The 21,469-nt window shown below is 41.3% G+C and overlaps 1 protein-coding gene across 3 annotated transcripts in view; it reads left to right on the top strand.

Annotated features, from left to right (window-relative positions):
* tanc2b (tetratricopeptide repeat, ankyrin repeat and coiled-coil containing 2b) overlaps positions 1 to 21,469 on the top strand; it is a 115,655-nt gene that overhangs the window by 5,650 nt on the left and 88,536 nt on the right. For 2 of the 3 annotated variants that reach the window (XM_026314705.1, XM_026314703.1), the window contains exon 2: positions 6,013 to 6,128. The gene's annotated coding sequence lies outside the window, so the exon portion shown is untranslated. Of the gene's footprint in view, positions 1 to 6,012; positions 6,129 to 20,348; positions 20,421 to 21,469 lie in introns of all 3 variants that reach the window. The other variant, XM_026314704.1, reaches the window with a different exon arrangement.

Raw genomic sequence — 21,469 nt, 5'->3', positions numbered from 1 at the left:
TGCATTTTCATCATGTGCTATAACAGATAGGGTTACCACTAAGTCACCTCCTTAATGCCTGTACGTTGACGCGGCTGCTGCCAAGGCTTTGTAATGTGATCTTTGGTTCTGGTGTGAAGTTGTTACTGAAACACTAGTGCTCTGTTGTATCTAAATAGCTCCACTGTTGCTGTGCGTGTGGTGCTCAGTTAGCAGAGGGAGATGGGCCTCAGCTCTGTGATGTGCAGCACCATTAACGGGTTAACTTCATTATAATTTACCAGGCATTTCTGTCCGTCTGTAGAACACAGTGGACATGTTGTTGTTAATGCAGCTGCTTCCATTGGCTTTGTGTGCTAAAACGGGGTGTGACGATGAGTGTAGGAGTGCGGGAGAAAAGGATTTTATGAGAAGTAGCATTGTTTTGAGTCTGTTTTCAATAATATTCTTTGTATTATGGAACTACACTAAGTAGCTGTAAATCATAATTCCCAAGGATCCAGATCCAGCTGTAACCCTTCTAAGATGCGGATGTCTCAGCCGCTTTAATACTAACAAATGTGCCAGTATTCAGTGTCGCCACAAAGCCCATTTATGGTTTTCTCAACTACAGCTTCAAAGGTCAAGAATGAAATTTTATTCCCTGAATGTATGACCTTGCATTTGTCTGAGGAGTGGGCTAATAGCCACGAGAAGAGAGTTAAACTGTGGTTGCACAGCGAAAACTGAATCATCGTTGTTTTAAATATAACAAACCTCTGAATTGAAAATATTCACGGTTTTGTTGACACAAACATCTGACTTGATGACGTCAGTTATCAGATGCTTATTCTTGGGTTTTATCATGATATTTGTGATATTCCACGCTGATCTTATCACTTAGACAGAGAGTCACCAGGTTTTTCTTCTAACTATGTTTTCTACACTAATAGGATCTGATCTAGTAAAGAAATAATGTAACACACTGACGGTGCTCTAGCAAACATACTGAACACAGCCCTCACAAGCAACAAAATGTAATCAAATGAAACAAAGCTGAGTTAAGTGGCCCTTGCTCTGCCTACTGTCAGTGTGGAGCCCTGTAATGCTACGTGGCACAGAATACAGACAATTTCTAAGACTTTTTATGGCCATATTATTGTATTGTACTCAGGCCAAAGTGGTTTCACTCAGGCCACGCACACTTGCAAATTTAAACTGGGAGAGTGGATGCAGATCAAAAAGATGTATTCTGTTTTCTTAGTTCAAACAGATGTCAGATTAGTGACCACAGTGCTTGCAGCTGCATGGGCTTGTCCTGTGCAAATGAAAAGTCTCCACTGTAGTTTGACTGTGGGCTTTACAGTACTCTACCCCTTGGTGGCACTTAGTTTAATGTAAGTATAATGCACTTAGTCTAACACTCTTTTGGAAGATCCTTTTTATGTGTGGTCCAGTGAGTAGTGTTTTTCAACAGTGGCTTGGTTTTAAGGTATAGGAGTCATCTACTGCTTAGCTTCCAGGCACCAAAATATGTCCTTGTTCTGTTAGGAGGCAGAACAGAGTCTCCTCTGAATCCGTCTAAAAATACTCCATACCACCTCTGCCCCAAACTACTCCCCCCAGAGGCACGAGGAAAGAGGAGCTGCACGACTCTGGATGAGTAAACATGCAAACATGCGGCGCACACACAGACCGAGATGCATTTTTCTGTAACACACTTTGTTAGAGTGAAAGTATAAAAGGCTAAAACATTAATTCAGGCAAGCAGAGGTGGAAAGAACTAAGTCCATTCACTCAAACACTACTTATATACCATTTTGAGGTATGCTATGTCCGAAAAGCCAGATCCTGACTCATTTATGGCTTGTGAAGATTTGTGAAGTTTTTTGCTTTCCCCTTTTTAGTTCTCAGGGTCAGTGTTTTTCACGAAACATAAGATTTGAAGGAAGAATCCCTGATACAGTTGCTTGATAGCTGTTCTCCCAGGGCTGAAAAGACAAAGGGAGCACCAACCTTCCCTCAAGGTCAGGGTTTCACAGTGGGCAGCAGGAAGCCAGAGGGACTCCCATCTCTAAATGCCTAATGAGCCTCTAATTGATATCCAGCTGAAAACCCTGCAGAGTGTTAATGCCAGTTCCATGGAAACTATATTATGTCCTCTCTTCATTTAGCTAACAAGACATAGGAGACCCTGAAGCATAGATTTTTAACATGGAGTCACAGAGGTAATGACACAGTGGCTGGTTTTCACTATGTGAGCTCATGCTTATAACATAAACACACACACACACACACACACACACACACACACACACTTATACGTGCTCAGTTTCTGTCCTTTTGTGTTTGTGTTGATGTTCGACCAGAACAAGAGAAAGAGAAGTCAGATCATGCTCCTTCATTATGTTCTCCCTTCAGTCAGTTGTTTTGCTCCAGCTGTGTATCTGGGCTCTAGACATCAGGAGAGGGAGAAACACGTTTCACTCGAAGCTTCACTTCCATGTGAGTTGAAGTATTAAGTAGTGAGTAATATTCCCATCATCCCCCGCTCTTTTATGAGATGTAACTGCTGTAATGAGATGGATTTTAAAAAAGGGGCTAATCTTATGCAATGCTTTAACCCAGCTCCCTAACCATATCCCATTCTCCATGCTTTGAAGTCTCCAGCCCCTCTGCCAGGACAGCTTTCAGAACGTATTTGCCTGAATGTTTCATTCATCTTGATCAACACTGAATACGATCAAGCCACTGCTGAAAATAGCAGTGGCTGTAAAGCAACTGCAGACTTTTTATGCTTTGTTGAGTGTGGAATGGCAGATGGCATGTGTTTGTAAAAAAAAAAAGGTTAGTGTTGTTCAAAGTCGATCTCCGCTAATTCAGTGTGTTCAGATAATGACTTGACACATTGTCATTCAAACCTCTGCCTGAAAGAGCAGACGCCTGCCAAGCTGCTGCTCACATGTTCTATTTTTGCCTCTTGTGATTAAGGAGTAAGCACGTTTAAGGTTGGTTTCTTAAAGTATAAATACGTAGGTGTTGGAGGTGGTTCTGATTCTCTTAGCTTTGGTTCGTTTGCAAAGGCAGACCAAGCCCTTCGCAGCATTCACAGCATGTTTTAATTCTTTAAAAGTCTCAACAAGAGAGATGGTATTTTTTTATTTTAGGCCAAAGATAAAACGGCACCTGTGCTTAAAGGATGCTGATAAAGAGCGTTGGATTGGTTCACATTAGAAATTCCATTTCGGTTGTGGAAGAGTAATGAGACAAGCAGCACAGCAGCACACACGTGTCCATTTTAGAGCAAAAGCCTTGTGTCTGTGGATGAGTAGATTTGTGTTAGGAGTTGTAGCTGATGGGCTTCACACACAGTCAACAGTGTCACCTCTGCTACTTTCATTCCCAGTATCCTGAATGTGAACACGTCCCTGCAAAGTAACAGTGAAGCACCACTGAACGCACTGCGACAAAGCTAAATTTGTCTCCATTCATATTCTATGGGAGGTAAATGAATCATGTCTTAAAACACTGTGATGTAGTAGGTGAGGCAAAACTGATCAGTGACGTGAATAAAAGTTGGGACCAAAGTTGACGTTTTTTAACTGAACAAAGGTTTTGGAACTGACACATATTTAAACTAAGGTGTCAATTTGGATCTGCCACTTCAACAAGCTAGATAAATTAATATATTTTAATACAGTTGACAAGACAATTCAGAAGAGGTCAGCAGCATGAAGAAGTGTTTCCGCTCTGAGAACTTAGCTGCTGTCTTAGCTGAGTGGCCTAATTTCTAGATAACACAAAGCATTTTCCTTAAGGAGGTTGTAAAAACTGGTTTATTTCTAAAACTCTCAGTGCAATTTACTTCTGTATAGACTCAGACTGAGACATGGTGTAAAAAATAGTATTGATTTTACTGTCAATTAATACGCCCTTAAAGGAGTCATCTATTAACCATCAATTCACACAGTCTTGTTCTCCTGATATCCTGCTTTGAGAATGTAACTCAAATTAATTGGTGATAATGGGGAGGTGATTTTTCTTTAGTGTCTGTGTTTAATTCTCAGACCTCTGGCAAATGGAAAATAGCTTGTTTGACTGTGGAGTCTGCTTCAAACAGGCCAATTTGTTTGAGTAGCTATTTCTCAAACTGGCAGAAAGAGTCTCAGACAAAGTGGTGGTTTCTTCAGGATGTGAAGCTTTAGCCAGTGTAAAAAGACAAACATGAACTGGTAGAATTTACACAGAGGCATTTTGTTCCGTGAAAGCTTAATCACTCATGGCCTCTGAGAAAGAGATGAGCGAGAGCTTAAATGTCATATTTATCAGTGAAATTTGGGACTCAATTTGTTTTGATTCGTTTTCTGGCCTTTTCGGTAATGAAACAGAAACCCAGTGGACGAGAGAGAATTATACATTCTGTCACATGATTGAGATTTCAGTGGATATTTTTTATATTGTATGCCAGATTCTCATCCAACAGTCCATATCATTGGTGAACAGGCAAATAGCACAGGGAGGTGATTTGCTCTTACTTGTCTTATAATCATCATCTGTGGGGGCTGCAGCAGCCCGGCTGTGTGACCCTGTTAGCTTCAAGTGACAAGAAGACTCAGACTCTGGACAAGTCCTGTGTCCGTCTGTGGCCTCTGCAACATTTCTTTAACCCCTAACCTTCGAGAACATATTAAAAAAAAAAAAAAACTGCTTTTGACTGAGGGCATTTCGTCAAATAGCCACATTTATTATTCCTTTTATATAAAAATAGAGTCACCGCCGGCATGGCTTCACACAAGTTGTTGAAATTCCCGCTCTAAGTCCACAAAACCCTGAACAAAAATATTTTTCCAAATTAGATTGTGAATGATGGTGATTTGACTTTCGTACTCCTCATTATTATTGCTGTAAATGATTTACACTCTCACTGGTTGGCTCAGATTAATGTGTTGGCAACTCAGTGTAAAATTCAGATTAGGTCTTAAAGTGTTCCCCACAGAGAGCAAGCTATAATTAGAGAAGAACAAAAGTATTCAGAGTCCATGTGGCACCCTTGAGGAAATGTAATTATTGTGTTGCAGTTTTGTCTCCTTTTGTGTAGAAATGACATTCTTCTTCCTTTCAAAATCTGACGTAGTTGGCCTTTATCAGTATGAGGAAGTCAGCTGCATTGTCCGGATGCAGCAAAGGGAGAGTTGAGGGTTGTTTCATGGAGTCTGTGAAGCTTGAAACTTAAGGAATCTGAACAAATCCTGGAGCATTTTCTCATAACTTCATTTTAAACCAAGTATAACTCTCTCGCTCTCTCGCTCTCTCGCTCTCTCTCTCTCTCTCTCTCTCTCTCTCTGTCTGTCTCTCCCTCTCTCTCTCTCAAAGTGTATGCTAATTAGTTCTCCACTGAACAACTTTGCTTCCATTAGTGTTTTGGTAATTGCCTGATATGTTAAAGAAATGTTTCTTGGGGCCAGCACAGCTTTACCTTTTCCTAGTGATTATTTCTGTTGTTTCACTGAACATGAGAATAATACTGGAAGATCATGTGTTTTGAATTAAGATACAAAATTCAATGCTCAGCATCTAAATGTTTTGCTAACTCTCCAATTCCTTGTCATTGTGGTGTTTCTCATCACGTCTGCCCCCACACAGAAATTTCAGTCCCCCCTCCCTCGTCCTTGACTCCCCACCTAATGACATAATGACACAGTCGGTCAAAGCACTCAGGGACTGTGTGTCTCTACATCACAACTCTGAATGCAGCATTTCATACCAGATCCACCCCCTGAAGAGGGTGACAACTGTCTACTGTCCCAGTCTGGCCTTTGACAAGCAGCCCTTGTAGCTACCCCAAACAGTGTTGTTTGCATCACCAACCGCTGTTTGTGTCCTCTGTTGGAAAAAAGATCAGTAGCGACAGACCAGGCCATCCGGCACAGCCTTGCCACGCCACTGAGCTGGATGTCACATTACATCTGCCATTTCTGCTGTGTGTCAATACAGGACTCTTTCAGCCCGCTTGATTGCCTTGACTTCAAGTTTTTTATTCTGTTTCTTCTGTAGAGAATTGTTGGCTGTCCCCTCTGGAGAGGCATCAGGACTGTGGTTCAGCCCAGCGAAATGTAGCGCCTCACTGTCTTCAAAGCCGGATTTAGAGACCTGCCTGCTGTCCACTCATGGTGAGTCATTTGTCAAGTTCGAAGGCACTTGAACCGGGACATCTTTACACTTACTACTGCATCACACCAAGGTCATGAATCAACACTCAGAGAACAAAAGGTACATGGTGAACCCTGTTTTGCCAGTAGACAGAAATATATGCACATTTTTCACCTCGTTTTTTCTGCCTTTTGAACAAAACGTGGATTGTGAGCAAATGTATTTTTTTGTAATGCGTATATTTTAGGAAAATATTTATGGGCCTTAAACTTATTGAAACATACTGCACATCATCAAACCAAATGAACTGATAGAATGAACCAGATGTAACCCTTAGATTAGATATTTTTTAGATACTTTTTATTCTCAGCAGCAGTGCTACTGAATTGAAAAGAGATTTTTCTTGACACACGGGTCAACTACTGTTCCTGTCAGCCATGGAGAATTCAACCATTTTGGGAGATTCTTTTTGAAAACTTTCTGCAGAATCACATTATCCAGGAAAATGCTTAAGATTACAAAGTAGATTCATGATGCCTGCATATATATTCCCTGTGAATTTTTACAGTAAGTCTGTTGGATCTGTTGTCATCTCTTCAAGGGGTTATCTGTCAAAAGTGTTATTTTTAAGAAGCATCAAGCGCTGATCGATGTGTCGGCTCGGGGGCTCATGTAATTACTCTATGACTGGCCAGCCATGAAATTGTTGCTTGGCTGAAATGGATCCAGTCATTTCAAAAGATTTTTTATAACAGGACCTTCTGGTGCTGCCATATTCCAAATGAATGGCAACACCAGGAGTTGGTAACATAATTGACTTGGCTAGTGAATAAGGTAAGGAACTCGCACAAGCATTAGCCAGTGACCTCAGCAGTCTCCTTCCCAGGGCTAAACATGGTCTTATCTAAACGTTTTATCTGTTTTTCTTGTGTGTGACTGAAGACGAACCACTTCTGTCAGCTGTTAAATGCAGTGTGGAACTCCCAGGCTGCAGAGAGGTATGCGGAGTGACAGTCGCTGGCTCACATGTATGCAGCTGTGGCTTCTAAGATGTGGGCCGGCAAATGGAGTGGAAGAGTAGTCCCATTAAACCCTGGCTGTCCTCTGAGAAAGAGGCTAACAGCTTTGAACGTTGGCCTCTCGCTCCCTGCCAAAAAGTGCTGACACAAATTTTTGTCTGACTAAAATGCCTTCTGACCGCGTGACACTGGCTCTTTTCTTCCCCTGAGATTCCATGGCTGTAAAGCCTGGGCTACACAAAAGAGACACAGTGCTGCTTAGGAGGTGGCATAAATTTTAATCATACCATAAACTGGCGAAGAGGCCGACATTACTCACATTTTAGAGGGATAGGACGGAATTTCTTTGTTTGAGCAGTTAATCCGGTTTATAAGGGTGAAACCTTTCGTTTTTCATCACTTGTACATTACACATCCTGCAAAACACGTTTGTTCTATAAGTTTCTCTATCAGGCCTGTTTCACAGCTTCACTTATTCACATCATACATACAGATACATAACCTGTAGGTGTCCAGAGAAAGGTTGCCTTGTCCTTTTGGCCTGCAGCGTGGATCTGACACTGTGTGATTGACGTGGCTCCTCCTGTGTTGGTCACTGGTGCAGAGCTGAAGAAACATGACAGGGTCTTCAGGCACAGAAAGCACCGGGCCTCTACTCTGTCAATAGTGCATGTAATTTAAAGTGATGTACTGTTGGTCTCAGAAACACCTTTTGTTTTTTGGGATTGCAGCACATTTTGTCAGCATGGAGAAACTGTAGATACTGATTTCATGCCTCAGGTTCCCATTAAGAAATAGCATTTATAGGATTTCTTCCTAGAGTGTTTGTCATGCTTTGACCAATCTGATGCTTTACACAATAAATCTCAGCTGAATGCTGAAGGGGATGATGACGATGATGATGAGAAAAATCAGTATTGTCAATGGGATCTGAAAAAGATGGTCGCTCCCCAGTGGAGTGTGTGGGAGTTAACCCACAGCAGCTGTGTCAAATGTGACATACCAAAACCCACAAATGCCAACACTGACAGCCAGTAGTGACAAAAACAGTTTATAGGAGAGGGGGGGGGGGGTTCCTCTCAGGCTCGAGCTTGTTTTGTTTCTTTCTTTGTCATCCTTGTATGGTGGTGGCTAAGCTAGTTTCTCTTTGGACTCTGTTGGGACTTGTGATCAGAAATCCACCAGAGTTTCAGAGCAGCTGAGGCAAGGTGTATTTTTTCAAGTAGCTTGGAAAGTTCACGAACACGATGCAGGTAGCATCACATTGTTACTTTGTCTTGTACAGTACATAACAGAAGCCACAGACTTGGATCACAGAATGGGCCAAGATATCTCGGTAAAGACCATCTTTGAAAGCCTTTCTGGCTGTTCCATGTGCAGATTGGCTGCATGTGACATGCAAATACCTCTGTCCTGTAATGTCTAACACTCTGGCTTACTCAGTCTTTCTAGCTAACCCTGTACAGTTTAATGGGAAGCCAGTCAGGGACTAGTTTGTTGTCACTGCACCTATGGTTTCTTCTGTGTTATGGGATCTCAGGTGAGTAACCTAAACCTCCCTCTGAGTTGCCCTGCAGGCAGGAGCAAAAGAACATGGTGGTGACAGCATTGTGTTAATGTAGGCTACGATAAACCAACCAACTAGTGCTTGTCACATCTGAAACATGTTGCTGCTGCAAATGATCTGCAGTGTCTGCTGGCTTGTATGCTCATACCTCCAAGCTAGTCTAATTGTCATGCAGCGCATTAAAACATTTCAGGCTACTGGCTTTGAAGCTGGACACACTGGTTAACACTGGACACTGTGGCTTGAGATGGGAGGCAGCTGCATTGGCTTTGAGTAGAGAATCACTCATTCGGGGGGAATATTGAAAGTTGTACATGAAAGGGTCTCAGGGGGCTTTTTACACTGTTTGGCCTATGAGAAATTCTGTATTTTTCAGTTATTTTTCAGGCTGTTGTATTGATATATAAGATTTGACTGTGGTGATATTTTCCATTTGAAGAAGAAGATGCAGTGCCATCAAACTCATAATCCTATTGCAGAGAATTTAAAAAAAACAGGCTAATCCAATATAGCTAAAAGCTTTCAATTTAACAACAGGCCTTACTTGCCCATCTTAAAGCCATGACATTAAGCAAAATGGTGCCTGGCTTGCACCATCCACAGTAAACTAGCCACTCTCCTGCACAGGACAGGACGGGCACAGAAATCAGTCTGAATGTATAGTTTGAGAAGTAACACAATGCGAACATCATGAAAATGAAATCTGCATTGTAGTCTCAACTGAGCTGTGCCACAATCCTCCTTCCTATTTTTGACTTGATGCATAATAACTGTGGGAGCAGATGATAAAAACAGCAAAACTGTTTTGAATTTTAGTTCATTCTGTAAAAATCAGGACTTATTGTCCACTGCTCACAAAAACCATGACCTAACCCCAGCTCAGGATGTCCTGTGCAATTTATTGAATTATTTTTGGACATAATGCAACAAGACCACAACATCTTGTCGGTATGTCTTAGCTTTTATCCAAAACCAGCCCCATTGTACATATTCAGTCATATTTTCTTCATATCCAACATAAAATGTAGTGAAATTATGTGCATGGGATTACAAACATGCCACAGGAGCAGAGGTAAACAAAGACATCAAATTATCATCTGGGCTTTTGAGGGAATTCTTTAAAGAGACGTTCCCTTGGGACTGAGTGAGCACAGGTTTGCTCAAAATCAGCTCCTCCCCTCTCATCTCTGCCAGCCGTCTTTGACATCTGGGCCCAGCCAACAGCTGCCTCCCCTTCCCCTGAATCTAATACATTAAAAACAAAATAGTTGGCAGCAAATGTGCTTTGTAGACAAGAAAATTATTTTGTAAAGCCACAGTCAATTGAACAGGGCCACAAGGTATGGATTGATCTTTTAGTTTAATTTATTACAGGTTAATTCTCATTGTCCAAAGAAAAATTTGGGCAGATTTGATATGAAGTACAATAAAGCAGTGACAGCCGTAACAAAAACACCACAAAACATATAAAATAAAGCGTATTACCTGAGGATTATGTTGACCCTAATAGGCTTTTGTTTACCGGGTCAAACTGACTTTGACTCAACATTTAGACCATAGTGAAATTCAGCTTAAAACCTCAGTTTTACACATGACTTTTAAAACCAGACATACATGTGACTGCCACTAATTTGTGGACGACTGGCCTGGCAGGGGTCCATTATGAGGGCGTTCAGTACTGGGCAGCCTTTCTCTTAAAGTTCAGCAATGAAACCAAACCATGAGTCCTCAGCATAACTTTTTTCATGTTTTAGTAGGTGTAAATAAGATTTTATGTTACTAAACTAGTTTCCAAGACACTGTGTTTTTGTTTTTCACTGTTAATATGCACCCATGATTTGAAATGTATTCATGATAATGAACCTGCAGTATAAATTCTGCTGGAAGTTGTGTGGCTCTGACTGCTCTCAGTGGTAATTAGTTAAATATGCATGCATGTTTGGTCCAACAAGGTCATTGATGGACTTTTATTTTATTTCTCCTCACTTATTCCATCTCATCTCATCTCTGCAATCCCTCCCAACGGTCTCACTGTTTTTGCACTATTTACACTTATTGTATATAGTGCATAATAAGCCGACACATTCGCTCTCGGGAGGGCAATAGTCTTTTTCTTTTGCTGATGTCGGCAAGGCCTGGCTCTGCCTGCTAATGTGGAGGGAATAAGACGCACGACCTGATGAAAGGTGGAATCATTTGTCGGCCTGTGACCTTCTGCAAAGGGGAAGGACAGAAGATCTGGAAGACGTTTCCATCTGTAACATGTCTGCACCCTCAGCTGCTCAGTTCATTTTGAGGCAGAAAAGTGGAGCCTGTAGTATCTGATTGGAAGGTTCAGGCCTTCTTGAAGGCACATTGTGTGTGACTGCTGTTCTGGAAGTCTGCTCAGTTTATTATGACCCAGGAGAGTTTACAGTATTCGTTGTACAAATACACTGCCTTGTTTAAGTGAAATTAATAAGGACTAGATGTAATGAAGGTGCCCTTTCCTGTATGTATAGGTCATTAATCTTCACACCAGAGCCTCATCAACACAGCACTAACACAAGATAAAATACTGTAATATGACATGACACCAATCAAAGTTAAGATAGCTGTATTACAATTAAAAGCCACTAAAGCGCACTGCTGCTGACTTGGAAATGGCATGGATGATTGCCAGTATCTTGAGAGGCTTAATATCATCTTCAGAGTATCACCATGTTTTCTTTTCTAAATTCTTTGAAGCCAACCTAATGGTACCTTGTAAGTGTGGGAGTAAACTGCAGCTCCATCAGCCTGTGCCAGGCGTCTAGCAGACATTTATTGGTGGTCGTCAAATTGACATCAGAGGTGAGTGGCCAGCTAACACACTAATTGGGTCACAGTTTCCTGTGGTCTTGTCTGCGCTTTTAATCAAATGTCAGTCCAACTGGACAGCAGGTTGATCTAGAAGAGCAAGTAATTTAAGATGTTTTCTCTCCTGCCCGTGCTCCCTTCTACCCTTAAGGTATCATGGCTCTTGTGAGGAACTTAATGTGTCTCTTCTTTGTGGATTTGTATGGCTGGGTCTGGGATTAATACTGAATCTAGATGAAAAAAGTACATTTCTAAAGCTTAATATACAGAAAGATTCACATCCTGTATACAATGACTGAGCTGATTTCTTACTTTTGCTTACTGCCAGCAGTAATACAGTATATTCCTCCACTTTTCCTACTGTTACATGAAGTCATTTGCATTCTAAAGGCATCCACATCTGTAGAAATTGTGGATGAGATGAAGGGAGATCAGAGGCGGTACTGCTAATTCACAGTGGACAAAGAAGTTGTTCATAGAGTTAATGTAAACATGCTGGTGATGCACATGGTAATATGGCACAAGAACAATGCACAATTCATTGAGAAACAGATGCGTCTACCATCTCACTCAGCATACCTCCACTTCACTGAAGCCCTGTTTATATCCAGGCCGGTGTAATTCACAGACTTATTTCCCCAGACGTGAACAAATCTGACGTCGCAATCACTTTTGACAATTGGACCTGTTTTCCTGTTTTATTTAAATTGAAAGCAGAAACTCATTTGGTCATCACCAAATGTCATTATAAGTACCCTTTGACATGCCTACGCTTTTCCATCTCATTCTGTCTCTCTGCCTGTTAGATGAAAATACCTTATTGATCTGTTCTGTTTTTGTCCTGTGGTTTTGAAACGATACTCATCTTCTGAATGTCTGATGCTTGTCTGTCTGTACCACTGGGGTGTTCAGGGACATGGACTCCTTGTTAGTTTTCTTGATGTCACCAATACTATCTGTAGATGGCATAAATAGAAAGCATCAGCACACAAACTCTTACAGGATTGTCATGTTTCTTTCACCTTCACCTAACTAACAGTTAGAAACAGCCGTTTTTGTTTCTCTTGTCTTACATAGCTGTTGAAAATAATGAAAAATAATACCTGAATGGAGACAGTACACATGTAAATACGTCAGCCCTTTATAGCAAAGAATTTACATCTGTCAAGTTGGTGCCTAATTCCTGAACTGTAACCATGGTATCATTGCCACACACACATACGTAGAAATCAGATATTAAATAACACTGACATTGAATGTAATCTCAGGTTTTACTGAATTGTGCACATATTGACATTCTTGTATGGTTGTGTTGTTGAAATGAATCTGTGGTCTTGTCCTTAATGCCTGCCCTAGGCACCACCAACACTCTTCACTGTTACTTTATGTGCATTTGTTGCAAACAGCAAGTTGCAGCATGCTATTGTGTTTCCTGGTGATTTATGATTGGTTAGTTGTGTTGCTGCAGTGCTGCATAAGAAACCACGCTTTCGCTTGTGGGCTGCAAAAGTTTGTGTGAAGAGGTATACATTATCCAGTACAGCTGCAGTTTCTTTAGTCTAGTACACTTTGGTTTAAGTTCAGGTCAAATGGAGACTTTTGTAAACTCTGCCAAGTCATGGAGCAAATAAACCCGGCAGTCCCCCCTCGGCTTTACTCCACTCAGAAGCCATGCAAAGCCCATCAACTATTCAGCTGCCTTGATTCACAATAGCCCCAAGAAAGCCCAGTGCCATATCTGGTACTGCTGCTCAGAGATACAGGTTACTACAAACCCTCAACAGGCCTCTGGCTAAACGACGTGTGGTCAAGCATATTAACAAAATTAATTTGACTGGGATGCACAGACTGACGTGAAATAAGAGCCAGCGGGAGCTTGTATTAGTTGGTTGTTTAACGATTCTCTTGAAATGGCCAAATTTCAACCCATTTGGGTTTCATCTGAGGGCTCGTTATGTCAGGCAGAGACTGACGGCGCACAGGGAAGGAGTGGCAGTTACAATTCTGTGTGAAAGCAGCTCCAGGCTGGCATGGGGTCTGTGTGACAGCTGAGCCCTTTTTATATCAAATTTAGAGCATTAAATCCCCTAAACCACAGTTGTTGGTTGACTGACAGTTTGCCTAGTTATCTGAAATTAGGAATAGTCATCCTCTAAGCACCAAACTCAAATAATTACGGTCTTTAAACTGGACATTTTTCTTCATGGTCAGGTCAGAAAACCAGTTGCCACAGTAAACCCAGAGCTTTACGGGCCCCTCAGGTTGCGGGGCTGTGGGCTAGTTGCCTACTTTGCTCATCCTTGGTGCTACCTCGGTTGACAAACCACGTTACAGCTGGTGATCCACAATCCACAAATCAAATCCAGCATATCTGCAGTCGTGGGTGGGAACTTTGCCCCTGCAACACCCATGTGAGGAAGTTAGTGTCAAATAAATTCTATTACATGTTCTATGCTTTAGTGCTGTAAAACATTAAAAAAAAGACATTAGCAATTAATACTTTTTATAGGCATTGCAATTGAGTTGTAGATAGACTTTTGCATAGAGATCATTTATTTACCCTGTTGTCTCATGCTATCTGAGGCTGCAGCTATCAGCTAAATTCAACTTAGAACACACAAGCAGACAAATATAAGCCACGATTAACAGGCAAATGAGTAGTGAAGGAAACCAGGAGATGCCACAGGACCTCAGCCTATTAAATTCTAAGAATTTAATTTCAGTGCCTGCCCAGACCAGAGACACCGGCTGGTTTTAAATGCCTCTATCTCAATGCAAATGTGTCGTTCTGCCAGTGTTGATTATCTGCCGTTAACGGTCTTCTTTGGAATGACCTTCCCTTCTCATGTCATGACTTTATTTGCACCTTTAAGCTGCCTGTCAAACATTGAGCCATTCTTCTTCCTGAAGCTCTGGTCATTTGTTTGAATGGGCTCATGATACTAGAGGCATACAAATGGAGCCTCTGAGAGGATTTATGCAAAACAAAATCTGCTGTGTATCTGGTGATGGATCTGTCGGTGTCATTTGTCAGTGTCATTTGTCAGTGAGAAAGATGAAATGCTGTTATTTAGATCAGGTTTAGATTGGTCATTTCATTAATATAACTCCTGGCACCTCTGCGCAGTGTGTAATTGCAAATGGTGCAGCAGCACTTCCAAATGGCCAGCAGGTGTAGCAGTGAGGTTTCTGAATGAAGAGGAAGGATGAAGGAGGGAGTGGAGGGAGGACTGGAAGCAGCAGTCAGTGGGATTAATTGAAGTGTCTCATTTAACCATCCATCTCTCTTGGCAAATGCAACATTTAGCGCAGTGTTTGACCTTTAACACCATCATCTTGCTTCATTTGTTGTTAAATTGGTAAACTTTTAAGAATGCTCCCCGTATGTGTTAACCTTGTACCATTTACTCAGTATGATGCTATATATCAGAGAAATAGTCCCAATACTTTAACATCACAATTAGGAACAAACTGAGCAGCTCATTCTTTCAGCATCTTTCTCCTGTCAGCTCTGTGGCAAGGCAGGGAGAGTTTTACTACATATTCACTGCTGCTCATCCACACAGGGCTGTGTTAGTGTTCACAGCAGCAACCAAACAAGAGCGAGGGAGCAGTAAAGCAGCACATTCACAACATATTAAAATCTGAGCTCTGCTGCTGTTGTTGTTTGGATGTCTGCAGGGAAAATGCTTTTTCATTAATCACTGGCAAATGCCTGCTTCTGCACTGTCTGGCAGTGAAGTGATTACAAAGAAGACATGCAGCTGAACTTTAAAAACTGTGGTTATGCAGAATAAATAGATTTTGTGCATTTAGATGATTTATTTCCTTCCTCGGCCTGGCTAGGGGAATTTTGTACAGCTGCCTGCATGGCTGACAGTATTTCATCCCATTATTTGGTCTTGCCCAGGCATCCCTTAAAACAAACGGGAGAATAAAGGCAGTGAATTATGTCCTCCTTCATTTGACTTTCTTTGACACTGATAAAGGTTGGCATGCTATTTCAGTTGCTTCCTTTGAATAGAGTTGGATGAGATGGTGAGAGAGGTCTAAGCTGGTTTGAACTGGGCATAGATTCGGTGATGAAACTGTGCCAGTTTGCCTTTGGCGGAGCACTTCTGGTTCTCCATAGGGAGATGACACAATAATTCACGTGGCTGTATGTGTTAGAAAAGAAATACATTAAGACTGACTTTGTTTGAACAGTATGGACTTTAATAGGAGGCCGGGAAAGAGGATATACTGTACCTGCTCAAATCAGAGATTTGTTTGGGCCTGGTTCTGTAACGTTGCTTAAAAAGGTCAGATAATCAGGATCAGCCAAGCTTACAGCTAAGAAACCTGAACCTGAAATCTGAGCTTGAAACTTGTGCCAAACATTGTTTTTGTTCTTTTCCAGCTGAACTCTTAGAGTGTGAGGATGTGATGACAGCAGGTTTAAATGACAACTTCTGTGTAGATAAAAAACTGGTTTACAGTGTTTCACTAGAGCAAAGAGGGCAGGGTTGTATTACACCTCCAGGATTCCAGGAGTAAAAAGTGTTTATTTTCTGTCAGATGAGACAGTTGATTGACTTGACTTGGTATAAACGATGAGTAAATACATAAGACAGTGAAGGGTAAAGGCTTGTGAGAGGAAGAGAGAACATTTACTACAACTCTCAAGATGCGTTTTGGTGAAAATGATCCAATCTTTTATCTTAAAATATGGGAGTAGGTGTCTCTGATGGCCAGCAGTAATAGTTCAGTTATTTGGAGTCATGATTTCATAGAAAGAAAGTTTAAATTCTTGAAGCTGATGGCCATAACGAAACCAACAGTGTCACTAAATACATTTTAGAGTAATAATGCAGATATCGTTCAAACAAACATGAAACATTCATTTTTATACCTCTAACTGAAACGTTTCTAGAGCCAGCCAGTTGCAGCTCTATTACTTTTAGAGCAGATGTCTTTGTTATTGCTGATGTCAAAAGTCAGATGAAACAAATGTGTATCATACTGTTCGAGTATGTTCCCATTCTTGGAAAAATAAAACTTTCAAATGTGAGAGTTATGTGACACTCCCCTGAAATGTGATTGGAACACACCGTATGCTCCATGTAGGACTGGAGATAAAAGCCTGAAGAACTGTCAGACAGCAATCTTGGCCACCCTGAGAGCCAGCTGTCTCATCTGTGACTCATCACACCCTTGTTTGGTGCATCGTGATACAGATATCACCACCTTCGCCTGCAAAGCAATGGATGGGGGGCCTTCATCTAGATTAATAAATAATCTACCGTGGGGCAGGAGTGAAACTTTGTTACCAGCGCTCTGAAATGGTTTCTGCATCACCCTGTGCAACTCTCACCTTGTGAGCTGGGCCCTGACACGTCCTCTTATTGATATCAGTGTGATTTATGGAACTCTGCTCCCCTGGCCATCCTCAAAGTGGAGATGGGAGCATGATTTATCCCCGTCTGATGCTGCAGGGTGTCGACTGCTGGCGAGATGAGGGAGGAGGCTCTGACTGAACGTGCCTAAAGCTTGAGTTCTGATTTTCATTTGTTAATGTGAATATTTTCTCTGCTGTGTTTAGAGATGCACCTCTGCAGCAGGATTTGGTTTTAATGAACAGGTCCATCTGCCACCCTGCACCGTCTTCACCTAAGTCTTTCTCCCTGAACACCGAAAGTAAGACGGAGCTCAGTGGACTGTGTATGACTCAGCTTCAGTTATACTGCTGTCTAAAGATAAATGCTCAGAAGTGATGCTTTTTCTGCCGCTGTTCTTATTTGATTAGGGTCTGATATTCATATTTCCCAGTCAGACTGCCAGATTCTATTATAATTGCTGCAGGGAGTGTGTGTCCCTCGCTGCAGAGTCCATTTGTCATTCTCAAAGTGTTGATGCTTCTTGGTACTTTGGCTGCCGTTGGATTTTCACTCTTACAAAGGCAAACTGTGTTTCTTTCATGAGCGACTCCTAATTACTCATTTTAAGACGCGTTCCCATTATATCTTTTAGGAGAAATTAGATTTTCTCTAGAATGTCCTTAGTCATTCATGTCTCTGAAAGGTTTCATTTCAATGGTGGCCACTAAGGAACTGCCCTATTTAATAAAAATAAAAACAACGATCAACTGCTGGTTTATAGCAACTGCAGTAACTTCTGTATTATCGGTAATCACACTAAGAGCACTCCCAGGGGTAATGTATGTCTTCTGTAATTCTGTGATTGTGTCTGTGTGGTTTCCTCTCAGATGTGATCCAACTTGGACACCAAGGTAACATGAAATAAATCCTACTGGGTGCCTTGCACTGCTGTCCTTTGTCATCTCTGGCCCAGTTAATTGATATTTTATTGATTGTAAATAAGCTTTGTAATTAATGGAGGGTCACGGTGGTTCCCATTCCAGACCTAGACGCAGACGGGATGTCTGCACCTGCTGCTAGCTGGATAGCTTTTATGTTTAAAGATTTAAATGGGTTTTAGTGATTAAAATTTAATTCATTCTACTGGAGGGTTGTAGCATGAAGAGACCTAAGCCACAGTCTAATCCTCGAATACCCATAACTCAGGTTTCTTAGCATTATGCCCTGATGAAACAATTCTTTAAGCGAGGCTGAAGCTGAGGTATTTAATGACTCAGGCTAAGTAATGCAGCAGAGAGATGTCAGCCTTTCACACAGCTGTCATGTTTTGGAGAGTTGTACTTTGAGCCTCTGTGAGCCATACTTACAAATGAACCAAGCTGTGTCTGTTTTTTCTTTTTCATCAGAACAATAAGTGTGCTGCTTCAGGTGACCAGAGCAGATGAAAGTCCCTCATCATGCAGGGCTGGTGAATGTGCCTTTAAGTGGTTTTTAACACACTGGAAGAGCCTTATGCCTGAGCTGTGGAAGAGCCTGAGATGGGCTGCATCCGCTTACGCACATTATCTGTGAGAGCATGCTGCTTCTTGGCTTCCCTTCACAAAGGCTGGTACACAGGGTCAGAGAGAGTGGGAATGAGAGATGTGTATGCTTACACCCTCAGATGAAACATTGCCTCAGCTGCGTATATGGGTACATTTTTGTGTGCGTGCTCGTCTCTCTCTGGAGACCTACGAGTTCCTATGTGTGTGTGTGCCTACTCGGTATCCTCTATCCTCTAAGATTTCAAACATTGATTGCCTCCTCTAGAAACAGACAGCAATATCTCTCCCTATTTTCTGCACTGGCAGTTAGTAAACTGCTATAGCCTTGCCTGGTTAGTTCACTGCTATACATATGGACACATATTTATTGAGCTGGACTGCAAAAGTCCTTCTGTATTTCAGCCCTCCTTTTTTCAACTACAATATGTACTTACTGAGTCACAGTGTTTGATTTAATATTATAATCACAGAATGCCTTCTGGCCTGTAGGCTAACCAGACCCAACATTATAAGCTGCTCCCTTCCCATATTTTATGCTGAGGTGACGTTGTGGTGAGTTGCACGGATGCTTGTGTAAATGCCCCTGCACAACCTTGGCTGTATCTCCAGAGATGCACATGCATGCCAAAATATCTGACCCAGTGCCACCTCACACTCTCTTACCGCTGTCTACATCTTGTCATGGGAAAACAAGTGATTCATACCAATGAATGGATTTCAGACAGAGGGAAGGGCTTGTGTGGCTTTGCATAATAAGAGCACCCTTCATTACTGGAGTGTTTAGTGAACATTATCCTCTCTTGCGTTTGTTAGAAAATTTGTAGGGTTGAAAAGTGTCATTCTGAACAAAATATGCTTAATTCTTTGAGTGGGCTGTGAAATAAAAAATCTAATTCCAGGCACTTAAATGGACACTTAAAAACAAAAGGCCTTTCATAAATATGGGAGGTTTCCATAAAAAAATATGTTGACGCATATCGGCACACTTGTCTGCCTTAGGGTGTCTTGACACACAATGAACCCTAACACTAAACACTGGTTCCACACACTTGTGTTGAGTGAACTCAGTGATGTACATGTCAGGACCTTTTAGGTCAATAGAGGTGGGATATAGGAAGAATTAAATGCTGTAACTACTTGGGATAAAATCCAAACCATACAAATATGTGCCAGAACATGTTGGTAATTGGTGGATACCAATTAACTGCATAAATTGACTCTTAAATACAGTTGAAATGTATGAAATGTGAATTATTCCAGTCAGCCCACACTGTGATGGAGCCATTCATGGCACGTGACAGCGCTCAGGCACCTTCAACTCGAAGCTCTGGTTTTGATGTGACTAATGTGTTTCATCTTTCTGTCTGGTAGGTGTAAGGATCACTTGGGTCACTGTATCATAAAGCAGCAGTAATGACTGCTGCGATTCAGCTGGCTTTTAACTAGTTCTTTCCCACAGCTCAGGGCGCCCATTTAATGCAGTAGGTTTAATGTAGAAATAAGACATTTATTTTGCATCATTAAGATACACTTGCATTCAAGAAGGAAAAGAAAAATATTATGATTCTCAGAAAAAGATAAGCTTCTAATTGAAACTTCCACAAATAAGAGGTCAGATTTTCAGGTTTGCATCTGTTAGTGCTACAAACCCCATGATTTCCAATAATTTAATATTTACCAAGACCAAACAGAAAACCATTCTTTCTTAATGTCAGTAATTTATTCCACTGTCATCCTGACACTAGCAAATGTGGGACTATCAGACCTTCTGAGGGTATATTTGCCTGTAGCCTCAGTTAGCTCACTGTCTCTGTTGAATTGACAAGACAATCATATCAGGTGCTGATAACACATTTATAATAGGAGGCCCTTCATACCATTTCACACACTGATAGGCTTCTTTTTGCTTCACCAGAGAAGAGTCACACCAACGTCTGGACCAAATGTTTCAGAGAAAAATGTTCATCTTTCCCTCATTGAAGTCAAGGTTTGTTTTATTTAGAACAACGTGTCTCACTGTTGTGCTGGACAAATCAGGTCAAAACTATTCTCTTTAAATCAAAATGTGGTTAAATAACATCAATGTAACTTTCTATAGTAATTGTACTAATTGTGCCTGTAGAGCTCTGTATAGATGAGCTGATGTGCTTTTTTATTTAACCTCAGTGACCCTGTATTTGGCAAAGATGCAGGTGATGATTGTTCAGCGTTGAACATGGATGTCATGACTCCTGTGGCAGGGATTTATGACTCTCTCACCTGATCTAACATCTCATGCTCAAAACACGATGCTTCATTCTCTCTGCCTTTGAAGCCAAGTTTACCCTTAAAGAATAATTGAAATGTGCATTGATGAGTGGTTCCCCTCAGTTTTCTGCTGATATATTTGTTGTTCTTTAGGTTGAAATCTCTTTCGGTTCTTTCTTCTTCTTTTTCCTTGTGCTTGAGCAAAACTCAACAAATTTGCATTTACTAGACCTGTAGTCAGTTTTCAGTCTTGTTGAGATTTATTGTAGATACCTCCAATTTACAAAAAAAGAGACTAAAGATTAAATCAGGCATTTTAAAATTTGTTAGACTCTAGAGTTGTTTTCTTACACATGCCCCAACTAGTCTACAGACCCCATTGGTGCATTCTGGGCTTAAACCATTAAGAGAGGGAGAGGGAGAGAGACTGTTCTTCCCAAAACTCACTCAACAATAAAAAGAAAGTCCTAGAGTAATCAATAAAGCTAAAGATCTGTGTTTCATGGCTCAGTTTGATCCCACCTGATCGTAATATCATGCATTGTCTCATTGCCATTTCCCCTGTGCCCCCTACAGTGTCTGAACCATTATGATCCTGAAAGCCTTTTAGACCCCTCTCAGTGTTCAGGGGGGGATTGTGAAAAGCACAGGTTAATCAGGGTAGGGAGCAGAGGGAGGAGGGCTTTTTGAGAGCTTTTCCATGTCCTCCTCTGAGAGGGGTTTTTTTTTTTTTTTGTTTTTTTTTTTTTAATTGTTTGGGGTCGACTCCTCAGCTGGAACCTGTCTGTG

The sequence above is a fragment of the Mastacembelus armatus genome, chromosome 19, assembly GCF_900324485.2.
Source record: "Mastacembelus armatus chromosome 19, fMasArm1.2, whole genome shotgun sequence".
In the NCBI taxonomy this organism is placed as follows: Eukaryota; Metazoa; Chordata; class Actinopteri; order Synbranchiformes; family Mastacembelidae; genus Mastacembelus; species Mastacembelus armatus.
The sequence above is the reverse complement of the archived record's forward strand: the minus strand, read 5'-3'. Positions and strand labels throughout refer to the sequence as shown.